This window comes from Rhincodon typus, chromosome 23, assembly GCF_021869965.1.
Source record: "Rhincodon typus isolate 14 chromosome 23, sRhiTyp1.1, whole genome shotgun sequence".
NCBI lineage: Eukaryota > Metazoa > Chordata > Chondrichthyes > Orectolobiformes > Rhincodontidae > Rhincodon > Rhincodon typus.
In genome coordinates this window covers 45,619,472-45,638,074 of record NC_063354.1, presented here as the reverse complement: position 1 = coordinate 45,638,074, position 18,603 = coordinate 45,619,472, and the positions used below count along the sequence as shown (strand labels likewise).

The 18,603-nt window shown below is 45.5% G+C and overlaps 1 long non-coding RNA gene across 1 annotated transcript; it reads left to right on the top strand.

Moving 5' to 3' along the window:
• Positions 1–384: 384 nt before the first annotated feature.
• LOC125485837 lies at positions 385–17,729 on the top strand. The gene is made up of 3 exons (XR_007264534.1): positions 385–621; positions 17,073–17,148; positions 17,640–17,729. It is a non-coding gene; the product is annotated as an uncharacterized LOC125485837 (long non-coding RNA).
• Positions 17,730–18,603: the final 874 nt, after the last annotated feature.

Here is an 18,603-nt window from a genome sequence, read left to right as displayed (position 1 = left end):
GAACACCACTGGTCACAGATCTCCAATCAGAAATACGCCCTTCCACCGCTACTCTCTGAATCCTATGACTAAGTCAATATGACTTAGCTTGAACCTGATGTTTCGGTGATATTGATTGATAGATATGCTTTGAACAGGACTCCCCTATTTGACTGGCGCCTGATGGAATCTTTTGAAGCCCTTCGGGGGTCTCCAACAGCGCAGTACCCCTTGAGCACTGGCCCGGAGTGCCAGGCTGTATTGCCAAGCCTCCTCCTGGAACAGCGTGTGGCCGGGACTTGTGTGCATTTTGAGCAGGCGGTTGGCAGAGGTTTCATTGAGTGTGTGGCCCGGGGCAGGGGGAGGAGCTGTGCCCTGCTCTTGTCCCGGCAGGTGAGTGTGTGAGGGAGGGAGGGAATGCTGCAGTTAGTCAGAGGCTGACGCTGAGCCCACCTCACCAGGTACATACCTGCACCGACACAGAGAGAGAGAGAAAAAAACAAGCTGCAAACTCCAGCACCGACTCTATTCGGGCTGTAGTCCGCCAGGAGATTCAGAAACTTCTCCAAGTGCAAAGGAATTAACTGGATCCCTTTCAGTATTTAACAAGGTTACAGCAGCCGGGCCGATCATCCACTGGAGGTAGGTGAATGCAGTAGTTTGTGGGGTGTGGGGGGGAACTGGGAGTTCAGCTGCAAACACCACCCCCCCCCAAAAAAAACCCGCAGGAAAGGGGCTGGGAAAGTGGAGCTCAGGGATTCAGGGCTCAGGTACCTCCGGCAGCCGGGATGGATGGGCTTAAACATTGACCAGTTACAGTCTGTAACCGCCCACCCCACGCCTCCCCGTCCCCCCACAGCCCCCATCCCACAGCGACCCAGAGGCCGAGCATAGGTACCCGCAGGAGGCGCCCTGATCCCGGGGGATCGCATCCTGATCCCGAGAGTTTGCACCCTTATCCAGGGGGATCGCACCCTGATCCCGAGAGTTTGCGTCGTGATCCCGGGGATCGCACCCTGATCCCGAGAGTTTGCACCCTTATCCAGGGGGATCGCACCCTGATCCCGAGAGTTTGCACCCTTACCCAGGGGGGTCGCACGCTGATCCCGAGAGTTTACACCCTTACCCAGGGGGATCGCACACTGATCCCGAGAGTTTGTACCCTTACCCAGGGGGATCGCACCCTAATCCCGAGAGTTTGCATCCTCATCCCGGGGGATAGCACCCTGATCCCGAGAGTTTGCACCCTGATCCCGAGAGTTTGCACCGTGATCCCGAGAGTTTGCATCGTGATCCCGGGGGATCGCACCCTGATCCCGAGGGGATTCCTGTCCAATCCCGACAGGTTCGCACCCAAATCCTGGAGATTCCTGTCTAACCCCGGGGGGTGAAATCCTGCCTGGTCCCTCTCTCGGACAGTTCTCCCGGATTTGCCGGCTTAGAAGGGAGCGATGTTTCCGAGGTGTTTGCGGGATTCGGAATATTTCAGGAAGATCTTTGTATTTGCTGCGGGGGTGTGGGTGGGGGGTTAGAGTTTGCTCTCGGTGAAGCCGAGCCTCCGCCCACAGCCTTTAGCGCACTGTCCCCTTCCCTCCCCTCCAGGGGTCGCTCACTGGGAAGGGAATGGACTGGGGACCCATTCACTGGGATAGGAGGGTGTTGGATTGTGGATCATGGTGGGGGGGGGGGGGGGGCAGGTTGGAGGGTATTTGGTGTAGGTGTCACTTACAGAGTTGGGTAGGAAAGTGTTGGGTCGGCGGGTTACTCAATGGGATAGAAGGGTATTGGGTCAGATACTGAATGCAGTATAAGGCTGATGGGACTAGGTTAACTGTGAAAATTTCCATTGGTTCAGAATTTTTGACAGAAGGTGAATGTTTTCTGAAACTGACAGGAAGTTTGCAATTTCACTGGAGATATTGAATGCAGTATAAGGCTGGGCCTTCCCTCCAAGTTGTGTCACACACCATGTTTCTTCCTCCCCCTCCACTGGGCAGTAGTGAGAGGGTTTGACTTTCCTCATGATTCCCTGCCAACGTGAACCTTATCCTATCCTTAACTGGCACATAGACATTGTAGGAGCAATGGGCTGGACATAAAACTTTGACTGGCATCCATGGCTTTCCACAGCAATGGATAGAACTTACATTCATTAGAAACCTTTCTGCACCACGGGGACAATGGGCTCCTCCTGTGCTGTAGGATTCACCAGTGATTCTTATCAACAGTTCAGGTATATTAAGGTATTTCAAAGCCAGTTAATGCTTTGAAATGATGGTTATTGTTAAATGTAGGAAAAGGAAGATGGCAGAGGTGCAGTTTGAGGTACAGTTCCACTGCAGCTAACAACCCTCACCCAAGTGACCAGTTATTTTGGGGATGTTTCTTGAGAGATTCTTGTGGGGCACGAATCCAGAACATTCTAGCTCAGAGCGAAAAGTATGACAGTGACAGCTGAGCCCAGTCATACTGTCCCTGTTACTATGCTGGCCCAGATCAGCACATTCATCACAGATTGGGGTTGAATATAGAGCATTTTGGTTTGCACCTTGCAATGTTAATCTATTGTGAAGCTATCATCATCTCTTTCATTTAGCACCGCATGAGTGACTGCTTCTGTAATATTTATTTGGAAAACTCACTCTGTTTTAACAGCTTGGATTGCTCTGAATCTGTCGATTTTCTGCTCAACCCATGTTCTATAGCTTATTGGTGATCTTTATACTCCACGGTTCCATTTGTAGGTTATAGTTTCTTCTCAGTATGTAAACCACACATTGTCAATTTGTTTGTATAGTACAGTGTCCGTTCAGTTCTGATTCGCCAGTTCATCCCTGAAGAAGACTCCCTGCCACTCTTTGAAAGATCACATTTGTCTTCCTCTTTTATTTCTGATTGGTTAAAACTTCTTCCTGTCACTCTTGTCTTTTTAAAGAGTAACAAACTATCGCTGAGGGATAAATATTCTCTCTGTAAGAGGTTAAGATCTATCCAAGAGATAAAGATCACTCTCTAAATATATAAGGAGCAAAAACCTTTCTACCTACAGATGACAAATTCTGTACCTGGTGAAGATTTTCTCTCTAAGGGGTGAAAATGTCAACAATGAGCATCTTTCTCTCTGAGTGTTAAAGATTCCATCTTTCATGAGCGTTAAATTGTTCTCTCCCTGTCTGCAGTATGGTGATTGCGAAGACACTGTACCTTTGCCTCCGCAAGCTGGAATCAAATCTGTGTGATATAGATAGACACACACTTCCACTTTCTGTGAACTGGGGACATTCTCCAGCTGTGTGCTTGGGCAGGTTCTATCCTGTCTCCCAATGAGTGGAGTTCAGCTGCTGCTGTCTGCACTCGTTCAGAGATGAATAATGTGAATCACAGAAACATGCACTATGCTGAATTAACTGGATAAATGTTTGAGCAATACAGATAGGCCTCTCCTCAGCAAATCCAAAAACATAAAAAGCAATAATAAGAATATGAGAAATAAAAACTGGAGCCTGTACTGCCAAAAATACACCACTAGCCCCTCTTTCCAGCACTAGGCCTATTGTCTTGAATGCTATGACACTTTAAAGGCTCAGCCAAGAACTGTTTAAAGGTGCTGAGGTTTCTTGCCACAATTACCTGTCCAGGCAGTGCATTCCAGACCCCCACCACCCTCTGGGTGAAGGATGTTTTCCTCAAATCCCCTCTTGTTATTGAACTTTTAACTAAGGGGAACAGCTGCTTTCTATCCATGCTGTTCATGCCCCTCGTAATCTTATACACCCCTGTCAAGAGCAAAACCAGAGGCTGTTGGAAAAGCTCAGCAGATCTGGCAGCATCTGTGAAGAAAAGACCAGAGTTAACGTTTCGGGTCCGGTGACCCTTCCTCTATCAGGTCCCACCTCAGCCTTCTCTGCTCCAAAGAAAACAACCCGAGCTTACCCAGCCTCTCCTAATAGCTGAAATGCTCTATCCCTGACAACATCCTGGTGAATCTCCAGTGTAATCACATCCTTCCTTTAGTCTGATGACCAGAACTGCACACAGTATGCCAGCTGTGGCCTAACCAAAGTCCTGTACAGCTCCAACATAACCTCCCTGCTCTTGTAATCTATACCTTGACTGATAAAGGCAACTATGCCAATTCCTTCTTACTACCCTATTAACCTGTCCTGCCATCTTGTGGACAGGCACCTAAAGATTTCTTTGTTCCTCTGAGCTCCCTAGTCTCCTACCATTCATTAAATACACCCTTTTATTTTTAAGTACACCCTTATTTTGAACCATCTTCAAAGTGCATCATCACACATTTAATAAAGTAAAATTCCATTTGCCACTGATCTGCCCATCTGACCAATCCATTTATATTGTCCCATAACCTAATACCTTCCTCCTGTCAGTGATCGGCCAATCGTTGCGACATCCACAAACTTACTTATCATTCGCTCCCATATCCTCATCTACATCATTTAAGTGGTTTTAACCGGCTCAGTGGTTAGCAGTTCTCCTTATTAATATCCGGTGGCTGGTGCCAAAATTGGGAGAGATGTCTCACAGATTAGTCAAGCAACAGACTGACAGACAATGTACAACACCACCATCACCATCCCTGGATATGTCCCGTCCCACCGGCAGGACAGAGCCAGCAGAAGTGGCATCATGGTGCTATATAGTCGGGAGGGTGTTGCTCTGGGAGTCCCCAACATTTACTCCGGACCCCATGGAGTCTCATGGCTTCAGCTGAAACATGGCAAGGAAACCTCCTGCTGATTACCACGTGCCATTCTCTCTCGGCTGATGAATTGATGAACATGTTGATTCAAGTTGAACAACACTTGGAGGAAACACTAAGGATGTCAAGGATGCAAAATGTCATTGTCCACCAAGATTTCAATGTCCACCAGTAGCATTACTGATCGAGCTGGTCAGGTCCTACAGGACATAGCTGCTAGACTGGGTCTGCAGCCAGTGGTGATGGAACCAACAAGAGGGAGAAACATACTTAACCTAATCCTTACCAATCTGCCAGCTGCAGATACATCTGTCCACAACAGTATCGGTAAGAGTGACCGCCACATGGTCCTTGTGGAGACAGAGTCCTGCCTTCATGTAACCTCCACTGTGTTGTGTGGCACTATCACTGTGCTAAATGGGACAGACTTTGACCAGATCTAGCAACTCAAGACTGGGCAACAATGAAGAGCTATAGGCCATCTACAGCAGCAGTACTGAACTCCAGCACAATCTGTAACCTCAGGCCCCACATATCCCCCACTCAATCATTACCATCAAGCCAGGGGATTAACCCTAGTTCAATGAAGAGTGCAGGAGGGCATGCTAGGAGCAGCACCAGGCATACCTGAAGATGAGGTATCAACCTGGTGAAGCCACCAAACAGGGCTACTTGCACGCCAACCAATCGCAAGTGATAGACAGAGCTAAGCGATCCCACAACCAATGGATCAGATCTAAGCTCCGCAGTCCTGCCACATCCAGTCATGAATGGTGGTGGACAATTAAACAACTCACTGGAGGAGGAAGAAGCCCCTCAAATATCCCCAACCTCAATGATGGAATAGCCCAGCACATCAGTGCAAAAGATAAGGCTGAAGCATTTGCATGAATCTTCAACCAGAAGTGCCGAGTGGATAATCCGTTTCAGCCTCCTCCAGTGGTCCCCGGCATTACAGATATCAGTCTTCAGCCAATTTGATTCGGTCTACATAATATCAAGAAACAGTTTGAGACACTGGATATCACAATGATTATGCGCCCTGACAACATGCCAGCAATATTACTGAAGACTTGTGCTGCAGAACTTGCTGCTCCCCTAGCCAAGCTGTTCCAGTACAGTTACAACACTGGCATCTACCCGACAATGTGAAACATTGCCAAAGGATGCCCTGCAGATAAAAAAATCAGTACAGTTTCAACCCGGCCAATTAGCACTCCATCAGCCTCCTCTCCATCATCAGTAAAGTGATGGAAGGTGTCAGTAACAGCGCTGTCAAACAATAACCTGCTCAGTGATGCCCAGTTTGGGTTCTGCCAGGGCCATTTAGCTCCTGATCTCATTACAGCCTTGGTTCAAACATGGACAAAAGATCTAAATTCCAGAGGTGAGGTGTGAGTGACAGCCCTTGATATCAAGGCACCATTTGACTGAGTGTGGCATCAAGGTCCCTTGCAAAACTGGAATCAATGGGTATCAGGGGAAAAACTCTTCGGTTGGTTGGAGTCTTACCTGACACAGAGGAAGATGGTTGTGGTTGTTGAAGGTCAGTCATCTCAGCTCCAGGACATCTCTGCAGGAGTTCCTCAGGGTAGTGTCCTAGGCCCAACCATCTTCAGCTGCTTCATCAATGACCTTCCCTCCTTCATAAAGTCAGAAGTGGGGATGTTCGCCAATGATTGCACAATGTTCAGCACCATTTGTGACTCCTCAGATACTGAAGCAGTCCATGTTCAAATGCAACAAGATGTGGACAATATCCAGGCTTGGGCTGACAAGTGGCAAGCAACATTCACACCACACAAATGCCAGGCTATGGCAGTCACCAATAACAGACAATCTAACCATCACCCATTGGTATTCAATGGTGTTACCATCACTGAATCCCCCACTATCAACATCCTGAGGGTTATCATTGACCAGAAACTCAACTGGACGCACCGCATAAGCACAGTGGCTGCAAAAGCAGGTCAGAGGCAAGGAATACTGTGGTGAGTAACTCACCTCCTGACTCCTCAAAGTCTGCCCACCATCTACAAGGCACAAGTCAGGAATGTGATGGAATACTCCCCACTTGCCTGGATGAGAGCAGCCCCAACAACACTCAAGAAGCTCAACACCATCCAGGACAAAGCAGCCCACTTGATTGGTACTACATCCACGAGCATCCACTCCCTCCACCATCGATGCTCAGTAACAGCAGTGTGTACTATCTACAAGACGCACTGCAGATATTCACCAAAGATCCACAGACAGTATCTTCCAAATCCACGTCCAATTTGATTTCGAAAAACAACAAATACTTGGGAGCATCATTATTTTCAGGTTGCCCTCCAAGCCACTTACCATTCAGCCTTGGAAATATATCGCTGATCCTTCACTGTCGCTGGGTGAAAATCCTGGAATTCCCTCCCTAATAGCATTGTGGGGCAACCTACAGCAGGAGGGCTGCAGTGGTTCAAGGAGGCAGCTCACCACCACCTTCTCGAGGGCAACTAAGGATGGACAATAAATGCTGGCCAGCTAGCGACGTCCACATCTCACAAAAATGAATAAAAAATTCTTTAGAACTTAGATTACAATTGCAATGTAGCAAACATGGCAGCCAAATATTAACAGCAAGTTCTAGTGAACAGAAATGTGATAATGATACAGGAATCAGCTTTTGAGAGGTTAGATGACAAATAAAAGCCATGACCAGAGCACCAGGGATAATGGTGCTCAGGAATCTTTTCACCTGAGACACCAGACTCGGCTTTGCTTGAACATTTCATCTGAAGGACACCATTTCTGACAATGCTGCACTCCTCCAGTACTGCACTGGAGTGTCAGTCTAGATTGTGGGCTCCAGTCTCTGGAGTGAGGCTTAAATGCTCAGCCTGGTGACACAGGGGTGAGACAATACAGAACTTTAATGACAGTGCCTCAGGTGGACAAAGCCATAAAGTAAAGCCAACAAATATTTCCAACAGAAATAGAGAATCTAACAGTAAATATGTAATGGTGCATTTCCATCAAACATTGAGAGAGAACTGTGTAACTTTGGGCTCCACACTACAGGAAGGTTGTAGGAAGGACAGGGTGTAGTGCAGGTTCGAACCTGTAGCTCTGGATGAGGAAATATAAATGTAATGAAAAATGTGTAAAATTCAAGCTGATTTCATTGAGACTGAGGAGATTGCAGGGTCATTTGATGAAAATTAAGAAGGAATGCAACAAGGTTGAAATAGAAATAAAAACAGAAATTGCTGGAATAATGCAGTAGGTCTGGCAGCATCTGTGGAGAGAGAAACTGAGTTATAGAGTCATAGAGTAATGCAGCATGGAAACAGACCCTTTGGTCCAACTCATCCATGCTGACCAGATATTGTATACTGACCTAATCCCATTCGCCAGCATTTGGCCCATATCCCTCTAAACCCTTCCTATTCATGTACCCAAGCAGATGCCTTTTAAATGTTGTAATCATTGCTACCTCCACCACTTCCTCTGGCAGCTCAATTCACACAAACACCACCCTCTGCGTGAAAAAGTTACCCCTCAGGTCCCATTTAAATTTCTTCCCTCTCACCTTAAACCTATGCCCTCTAGTTTTGGGCAACCCCCACCTCAGGGAAAACACCTTGTCTATTTACCCTACTAATGCCCCTCATGATTTTATAAACTTCTATAAGGTCACCCCTTAGCCTTCGAAACTCCAGTGTAAAAGCCCCAGCCTATTCAGCATCTCCCTGTAGCTCAAACCATGAAAGCCCGGCACCATCCTTGTAAATCTTTTCTGAACCCTTTCAAGTTTAACAACATCCTTCCTATGGCAGGGAGACCAGAATTGCACGTAGTATTTTAAAAGTGGCCGAACTATTGTCCTGTACAGCCGCACAATGACATCCCAACTCCTATACTCAATCCACTGACCAATAAAGGCAAACATTTCCAATAAGCTTAACGTCTGTGGTAGGTAAGTTACTTGAGAAGATTCTGAGGGGTAAGATATACATGCATTTAGAAAGACAGGAACAAAAACTGAAGTTGCTGGAAATGCTCAGCAGGTCTGGCAGCATTTGTGAAGAAAAAAATCAGAGTTAGCGTTTCGGGTCCGGAACATCAGAGTTAACGCTTTGGGTCCAGTGAGTTCTGAGGACGGGTCCCAGTCCCGAAATGTTAACTCTGACTTTTTTCTTCACAGATGCTGCCAGACCTGCTGAGCTTTTCCAGCAACTTCTGTTTTTGTTCCTGATTTATAGCATCTGCAGTTCCTTTAGTTTTTATTTAGAAAGACAGGGTTTGATTAGGAGTAGTCAGCCTGGCTTCGTGTGTGGGAGATCATGCCTCACAAATTTGTTAGAGTTCTTTGATGAAGTGACCAGGAAGGTTGATGAGGGCAGGGCGGTAGGCGAAGTCCGCATGGATTTCAGATAAGGTTCCACATGGTAGGCTGCTCTGGAAGATTAGACCAGGGTCTAAACTGCCTAATCTGCCTCAGGGGTCGGTGCTGGGCCCATTGCTGTTTGTTATCTATATCAATGATTTGGATGAGAATGTACGAGGTATGATTAGTAAGTTTGTGGATGACAGTAAAATAGGCGGTATCATGGACAGTGAGGAAGGTCATCAGAAATTGATCAGCTGGGGAAGTGGGCCGAGAAATGGCAAATGGAGTGTGAGGTGTTGCATTTTGGAAAGTCCAATCCAGGTAGGAGTTTCATGGTGAATGGTAGGGCCGTAAGGGGTGTAGTGGAACAGAGGAATCTTGGAGTTCAGGTGCACGGTTCTCTGAAAGTGGGGTCACAGGTAGACAGGGCAGTGAAGAAGGCTTTTGGCACACTGGCCTTCATCAGTCAGGGTATTGAATTTAGAAGTTGGGACGTTATGTTGCAGTTGTATGGAATGTTGGTGAGGCCACACTTTGAGTATTGTGTTCAGTTTTGGTCACCCTACTATAGGAAGGATGTTATTAAACTAGAAAGAGTGCAGAAGAAATTTACAAAGGTGTTGCCAGGATACAAGACACTGAGTTATAGTGAGAGGTTGGACAAGCTAGGACTTTTTTCTTTAGAGCTTAGGAGAGTGAGAGGGGATTTTATAGAAGTGTATGAGATCATGAGAGACATGGATAGTGTTTTTCCCAGAGTTGTGGAATCGAGGACTAGAGGGCATCAGTTAAGGTAAGAGGAGAAAGAATACATAGGAATCTGAGGACGGTGGTATGTATATGGAATGAGCTGGCAGCGGAAGTGGTTGAGGCAGGTACATTAACAACATTTGAAAGGCATTTGGGTGAATACCTAGATAGGAAAGGTTTAGAAGGATATGGGACAAGTGCAGGGAAATGGGGTTAGCATGGATGGACATTTTAGTCGGCATGGACCCATTTGGGCCGAAGGACCTGTCTCTGTGCTGTAGGACTCTATGACTCTATGTACCAAATGCCTTCTTCACCCCCTGTCTACCTGTGTCTCCACTTTCAAGGAACTATGAACCTGCACCCCTAAGTCTCTTTGTCCAGCAACACTCCCCTGGGCCTACCATTAACTGTTTAAGTCCTGCCCTGATTTGCCTTACCAAAATGCAACACCTCACATTTATCTAAATTAAATTCCATCTGCCACTCCTTGGCCCATTGGCCTATCTGGTCAAGGTCCTGTTGTACTCTGAGGTAATCTTTTCATTGTCCACTACACCACCTATTACGGTGTCATCTGCAAACTTACTAACTATACCTCCTACATTCACATCCAAATCATTTATATAAATGACAAAAACCAGTGGATCCACTGCTGATCCTTGTGGCACACCGCTGGTCACAGGCCTCCAGTCTGGAAAGCAACCCTCCACCACCACCCTCTGTCTCCTACTTTCAAGCCAATTTTTTATCCAATTGGCTAGCTCCTCCTGGATTCCATGTGATCTAACCTTGTTAACCAGTTTACCATGCAGAACCTTGTTGAATGCCATGCTGAAGTCCATATGGACAATGTCTACCGCTCTGCCTTCATTAATCTTTGTCACGTCTTCAAAAAACTCAATCAAGTTAGTAAGACATGATTTCTCATGCACATACATAATGACTATCCCTCATCAGCTCTTGCCTTTCCAAATGCATGTAAAATCTTGTCCCACAAAATGCTCTCCAACAATTTATCCACGACTGATGTCAGGCTCACTGGCCTCTAGCTTCCTGGCTTTTCTTTACTACCTTTCTTAAATAATGGCATCACATCAGCCATCCTTGAACCTTCCAGCACCTCACTAGAGACGGTCAGTGACACAAATATCTCAGTAATGGGCCCAACAATCTCTTCCCTAGCTTCTGGGATGCACTTGATCAGGTCCCAGGGATTTATCTACCTTTATCAGTTTTAAGACATCCTGCACCTCCTCCTTAGAGATGTGGACACTTTTCAAGATATCACTCTTTATTTCCCTACGTTCCCTAGCTTCCACTTACACCTTATGTAAGATTGTATCAGTTAGGAGCAGGAGTAAAGTATTCTCCTGTCAAGCCTATATCACCATTCAGTAAGATTATAGTTGATCTGTTTCTGGGCTCAGTCCACATTCCTGTCTGCTTCTCATAGCCCTTGACTCCTTTGTCAATCAAAGATCTATTTAATGCAGCCTTGGCAACATTCAGTGACCGGGAGTCTAGTAGCACAGTGAACGGTGTCCCTCCCACCTCTGGGCCAGAAACTCCAGTCCCACTGCAGGACTATCCTCACTGATTGCGGCCCATGGGCCAGGTACAGATGGCAGATACGAGACCAAGGTCATGGAGTTGCATGGAAACTGACAGTTAACTCTGACTGGTCAGGGCATTGCCCTGAGAAATGAACCAGCGAATGGCTGTGACCTATTTTGTTGATTTGAAACTGGTGCGGTGTGTACATGTTCTTTCTGTCTGGATCGATTAAAGTATGTAGCTTCCAGGTGCGTAAGTGTACCACACCATAAGACCAATGGACAATCTTAAATTGGTTGTCAGATTAGTTATTCAAACACTTGGGAAATGTTATCTATAATAGAATTGTGTTAATGTTGGACACTGTATTGTGAGTTTTGCAAGTGTAGGCTGGTTGGGTATGGTCAGTACTTTGCTTGTTGCTATCTAGTACGATCTACTAGTCTTTGTGACCGTAACTACGTAAATAATACCGACATCACACTGTCATTGAAATTCATTACCATATTAGTCATTTGTGAGATAAGCATAAGAACATAAGAACTAGGAGCAGGAGTAGGCCATCCAACCCCTCGAGCCTGCCCCGCCTTTAATAAGATCATGGCTGATCTTTTTGAGACCCAGCTCCACTTACCCACCCACTCACCATAACCCTTAATTCCTTTACTGTTCAAAAATTTATCTAGCCTTGCCTTAAAAACATTCAGTGAGGTAGCTACAACCGCTTCACTGGGCAGGGAATTCCACAGATTCACAACCCTTTGGGTGAAGAAGTTCCTCCTGACCTCAGTCCTACATCTGCTGCCCTTTATTTTGAGGCTATGCCCTCTAGTCCTAGTTTCACCTGCTAGCGGAAACAACCTCCCTGCCTCCACTTTATCTATTCCCTTCATAATATTATATGTTTCTATAAGATCTCCCCTCATTCTTCTGAATTCCAATGAGTATAATCCCAGTCTACTCAGTCTGTCCTCATAATCCAACCCTCTCAACTCTGGAAGCAACCGAGTGAATCTCCTCTGCACCCCCTCCAGTGCTAGTATATCTCTTCTCAAGTAAGGAGACCAAAACTGCACACAGTACTCCAGGAGTGGCCTCATCAGGACCCTATACAGCTGCAGCATAGCCTCCCTGTTTTTAAACTCCATCCCTCTAGCAATGGCAGACAAAATTCTTTTAATTACCTGCTGCACCTGCAATCCTATTTTTAGCGATAACACCTTTTATTTTGGTTTGACCACAGCATCCCATTAGTGGTGAACAACACTCATGTTGTTACAGCTTGGTATCAATGTGAAACAGTTAACTTTCCTTATTGATCAAACCTTGTCCTTTCAGGGTAACCTGAAGAAGAATTTTCAGTCCCAAGTGTGATGACCTTAGGCCTGATTGGTGCTTTCCCCGTGGCAATCTCTATCGATCTGAGGCAACCTTTCAACCAATCAGCACTCTCCTCTCATACTCATAAAAACAGGAGGTTGTCCATTTAAAATAGAGATGAGCTGAACTGTTTTCACTCAGAGGGTCATGAGTCTTTGAAATGGTTTTCCAGAAAAGACAGTGAGAACAGAGTAATTGAATATTTCTAAGGCAGGGATGGAACAGATTTTTGGTAAATAAAAGGGTGAAAGATTATTAGGGGTAGGGGGATCTGCGGAATTGAGGTTACAATAACATCAGCCACGATCTTAATAAATGGCAGAGCAGGCTGTGGGGCTGAATGGTCTTGCAATTTGTTTGTATGTTCATATATAAACGCTTTCCCTTTACATTGGTATTTTTGCCAAATGTCCTGATGTGTGCAAGATGAAAAGCCTCAACAAAATGTATCTTTTTTCAGTAATACTCAAATTATAACCATGAGGGATTTCAAACACAATAATAACTTTCTTTCACTTTTAATTTCTGTTCCTTTTATTCTTTCTTAAGTCTAACTTTCTCTGTCTCCTCATTTTCTGCACACAATTTTGATCTAGAATTAACAACTTCTATTCTTCCTGGTTCAGATTTTCTGTTCCTCATTAATGGTTCATTTGTCTGATGGGCACAGTCACAGTTTTGTTGTCCTGTTCACACTGCTCTCTGATTCTCTGTTGAAAGCTACAATGGCTCCTGATGGAGGTTCTGGTACAAAAACTCATAGAAAATTTATGGGCAGCCATTAGTGTAATGAAAGGCTGGTCATGCTTATTCACAACAAATCACAAAATCCAGGCTGATGTGTTGATTCTTCAAGAGAAAGGGGTTTGATGCATATGGCTAAGGTTTAGGTTAGGTAGGTGAGGACTAACCTTTGAGGGGGAGTTGGTATTTTGGGCCAAAAAGAACCATGTCCACATCTTACAGGTTCCCATTTCATGATTATAGAGACAAGGCAATTAATAGAGGATCACGTAAATCTATAGCTATAATAAGAGTAAAAGGGTCGCTAAGGAGAGAATAGGTCCCCTTAAAGAGCAGCATGGCTGTCTATGTGTGGAGCCACAGGAGATGCAGGAGATTTTTAATGAATATTTCTCCTTAGTGTTTGCTGAGGACAGAATCATGGATTCTAAGGAAATAAGGGAAACAAGTGGGGATGTTTTGGACTGTGTACACATTACCAGAGAGGAGGTGTTTGCAGCCTTAAAGCGCATTAAGGTGGGTAAATCCCCAGGGCCTGATCAAGTCCCCTTGTTTAAGAAGGATAGCAAGGATAATCCAGGTAATAATAGACCGGTGAGCCTGACGTCAGTGGTGGGGAAGCTACTGGAGAAGATACTGAGGGATAGGACCTATTTACATTTGGAAGAAAATGGGCTAATTAGTGATAGGCAGCATAGTTTTGTGCAGGGAAGGTCAAGTCCTACCAACTTGATAGAATTCTTTGAGGAAGTGACAAAGTTGATAGATGAGGGAAGGGCTGTAGATTTCAGAAACATGGACTTCAGTAAGGCGTTTGATAAGGTTCCCTATGGTAGGCTGGTGGAGAAAGTGAAGTCACATGGGGTCCAGGGTGTACTAGCTAGATGGATAGAGAACTGGCTGGGCAACAGGAGACAGAGGGTTGTAGTGGAAGGGAGTTTCTCAAAATGGAAAACTGTGACCAGTGGTGTTCCACAGGGATCCGTGTTCGGACCACTGCTGTTTGTGATATACATAAATGATCTGGAGGAAGGTATAGATGGTCTGATTAGCAAGTTTGCAGATGACACTAAGATTAGTGGAGTAGCAGATAGTGAAGGGGACTGTCAGAGAATGCAGCAGAATATAGATAGATTGGAGAGTTGGGCGGAGAAATAGCAGATGGAGTTCAATCCAGGCAAATGCGAGGTGATGCATTTTGGAAGATCCAATTCAAGAGCGAACTATACTGTAAATGGAAAAGCCTTGGGGAAAATTGATGCACAGAGGGATCTGGGTGTTCAGGTCTATTGTACATTGAAGGTGGCAATTCAAGTCGATAGAGTGGTCAAGAAGGCATACGGCAGGGTATTGAGTACAAGAGTTGGCAGGTCATGTTACAGTTGTATAGGACTTTGGTTCGACGACATTTGGAATACTGAGTACAGTTCTGGTCGCCACATTACCAAAAGGATGTGGATGCTTTGGAGAGTGTGTAGAGGAGGTTCACCAGGATGTTGCCTGGTGTGGAGGGTGCTAGCTATGAAGAGAGGTTGAGTATATTAGGATTATTTACATTAGAAAGACGGAGGTTGAGGGGGGACCTGATTGAGGTCTACCAAATTATGAGAGGTATAGACAGGGTGGATAGCAAGAAGCTTTTTCCCAGAGTGGGGGACTCAATTACTAGGGGTCACGATTTCAAGGTGAGAGGGGAAAAGTTTAAGGGAGATATGCGTGGAATGTTCTTTATGCAGAGGGTTGTGGGTGCCTGGAACGCGTTGCCAGCGGAGGTGATAGAGGCGGGCACGATAGCGTCATTTAAGATGTATCTAGACAGATACATGAATGGGCAGGGAGCAGAGGGAGATAGATCCTTGGAAAATAGGCGACAGGTTTAGATAGAGGATCTGGATCGGTGCAGGCTTGGAGGGCCGAAGGGCCTGTTCCTGTGCTGTAATTTTCTTTGTTCTTTGTTCTTAAGTCCATCCTTGGATGTTGTGGGAGACTAGAGAAGAAATTGCAGAGGCTCTTGCAGAGATTATTGCTTCATCTTTAGCCACTGGTAAAGTTTCAGAAGACTGGGAAGTGACTAACATTGTTCTACTGTTTAAGAAAGGTAGCCAAAGACAAGCCAGGGAACTACAGGCCAGTGAGCCTGACATCAGTGGTAGGCAAGTTATTGGAGATGATACTGAAGCACAGGATCAACCAACATTTGGATAGTCAAGGTCTGATTAGGGATAGTCAGCATGGATTTGTGCACGGGAAGTCATGTCTGACAAATCTTTTAGAGTTTTGTGAAGAGGTAGCCAAGAGGATGGATGAGGGTAGGGCAGTGGATGTTGTCTATATGGACTTTAGTGAGGCCATTGACAAGGTGCCACATGGCAGGCTAATCATGAAGGTTAGGTCACATGGGATCCAGCGAGAGCTAGCTAACTGGATTCAAAATTGGCTCGATGCTAGGAAACAGAGGGTGGTGGTTGAAGGTTGTTTCTCAGACTGAAGGCCTGTGACTTGTGGTGTGCCACAAGGGTCGGTGCTGAGACCTTTGTTATTTACAAAAATGATCTGGATGTGAATGTACAAGGCATGATTAGTAAGTTTGTGGATGATATAAAATTAGGATGATATAAAATTAATGAAGAAGGTTATCAAAAATTACAGAGGTGTCTTGATCAGATGAGGAAGTGGGCTGAGGATTGGAAAATGTAATTCAATACAGATAAGTGTGAGATGTTGCACTTTGGAAAGTCAAACCAAGGTAGGACTTATACAGTAAATGGTAAGGTCCTGAGGAGTGTTGTGGAACAGAGCGACCCAGGAATATAAGTACATGGTTTATTGAAAGCAGTGTCACGGGTGGACAGGGTGATGAAGAAGGCATTTAGCATGCTGGTGTTCATCAGTCAAGGCACCGAGTATAGGAGTTGGAATGTTATGTTACAGTTGTATAAGTCGCTGGTGAGGTTGGACTTGGAGTATTGTGTACAGTTTTGGTCACCCTGTTATAGGAAAGACATAGTTAAACTGGAAAGTGTGCAAAGAAGATTTACAAGGATGTTGCCAGGACTAGTAGGCATGAGTTATAGGGAGAGGTTGGCCAGGATAGGACTTTATTTCTTGGAATGTCGGAGAATGAGGGGTGACATTATTGGGGTGTATAAAATCATGATTGATGTAGATAGGATGAATGCATATAGTCTTTCTCCCAGGGACGGAGAATTGAAAACTAGATGGAATAAGTTTAAGATGAGAAGGGATAGATTTAAGAAGGACCTGAGGGGCAACTTCTTCATGCAGAGAGTGGTGTGTATATGGAATGGGCTGCCAGAGAAGGTGGTTGAGGCAGGTATAATAGCAACATTTAAAAAACATTTGGATAGGTACATGGATGGGAAGGGTTTAGAAGGATATGGACCAAATGCAGGCAATTGGAACTATCTGAGTGGGCACCATGGTCAGCATGGACCAGTTTGGGTTCAAGGGCCTGTTTCCATGCTGTATTACTCTATGACTCTATGACCAGTGACACAGTTGTCCCTGAATGTGAACAGTAACCATTAACACTTTCTGTTTTATCAGGAGATGCAGTGGTGGACGTTATGGAGCTCATTGGCGATCGTGGCCCTGATGGGAGCTGTGTGTCACGGGGAGAGAAGTGAGATTGCTGCTTTTCAATTTGTGTGGTGTCCTTTTGTTTAACATGTCCCCAGTGAGGAACTCACCTCTTTTATGGCACAGAAATTCTCCATCGGGAACAATGTCTCATGGGAACGGATAGGCCCAAATATCCAGCCAATTTTGGGTGTCGGACATGCAAGTTCAGCTGCTTGTTGGGCCTTTGCAGGGTGGTCAGTGTGTGAAGACCAGGTGGATTCTGAGCAACTGCATTGTTGGCAGTGATCAGGAGGGAGAGGTGCCTGAGGATAAGAGGTGACCAGGACAGACTTGGAGAGTGGGCTGTGGGGGTCGAAACTGGGGAAAGTACAATGATCATTCTCATCACATCAGATTTTTTAAACAAGCTCACTATTTTGCTGGTGATCCCTTGAAGGAATCACAGCATAATCCAATGTTAAATGTGTGATTAAGATATTGATGTCGGAATGTGTCTGGTTTGATGATTTTTGTGTCTTCTGTTGGTTTCAGGCAATCGCTGCTTTCTCAAACGAGGTCAAACCTGCTCTGATTGCATGAGAGCGGATAAAGACTGCGCCTATTGTGCTGACGAGGTAAATTCGTAAACCTCAGTACACCCCTGTCCCTCAGTCCCTGAGCACGTGCCGAACCCCCATCCCTGCCACATGCACACCCGAACAGTAAACTTCTGTTTTGAAACCCACAGACAAACCCAAATATAGACCCCAGATCCCACAATCCCCCTACACACCCACATCCAAACCTGAACTCTGATCCCCATCTTCAAACCCACATCCAAACCTGAACTCCGACCTAATCTTCGAACCTGAACTCCGGCCCCATCTCTAAACCTGAACTCCGGCCCCATCTCCAAACCCGCATCCAAACCCAAACACAAAGCCTCCTCCAGACCCCACAGACAAACTCAAGCACAGACCTCCTCCCCACAAAAAATCCAACATAGATCCTTCCCACCCAGCGATTCCCAACATCCCAACATTTACAATCAAACACTTGGGACAATGAACATCACTCAGTGATCCACAGAGCCCTGTAAGAAACCACATCTCATTGACTTAAAAGAACGTGTGTTATTCCCTGTGCAGTGATGAGCACACACTGTACAGTTCACTGAGCTCGACTGAACCTGGTGTCAGTGAATTTGAAAGAAGACCCTCTGAATGATTTCACATTGACTGACATTCCTCAGCTCTAGAGCAAGGTGCCTTGTTGCGTTGATCTCAAACAGTATGCTACAGGATTGATCTAGTGATTTACAATACACTGTGTCATAGTTAATAAAGCTGCAGACCACATTATGAACTATCACCAATCCGATAATCAAAGGAATGGTACAGTATTCCCAGAAACAAAAACAAAGTTGCTGGAAAAGCTCAACAGGTCTGGCAGCATCTGTGAAGGAGAAAATAGAGTTAACATTTCGGGTCCGGTGACCCTTCCTCAGAACTCAGAA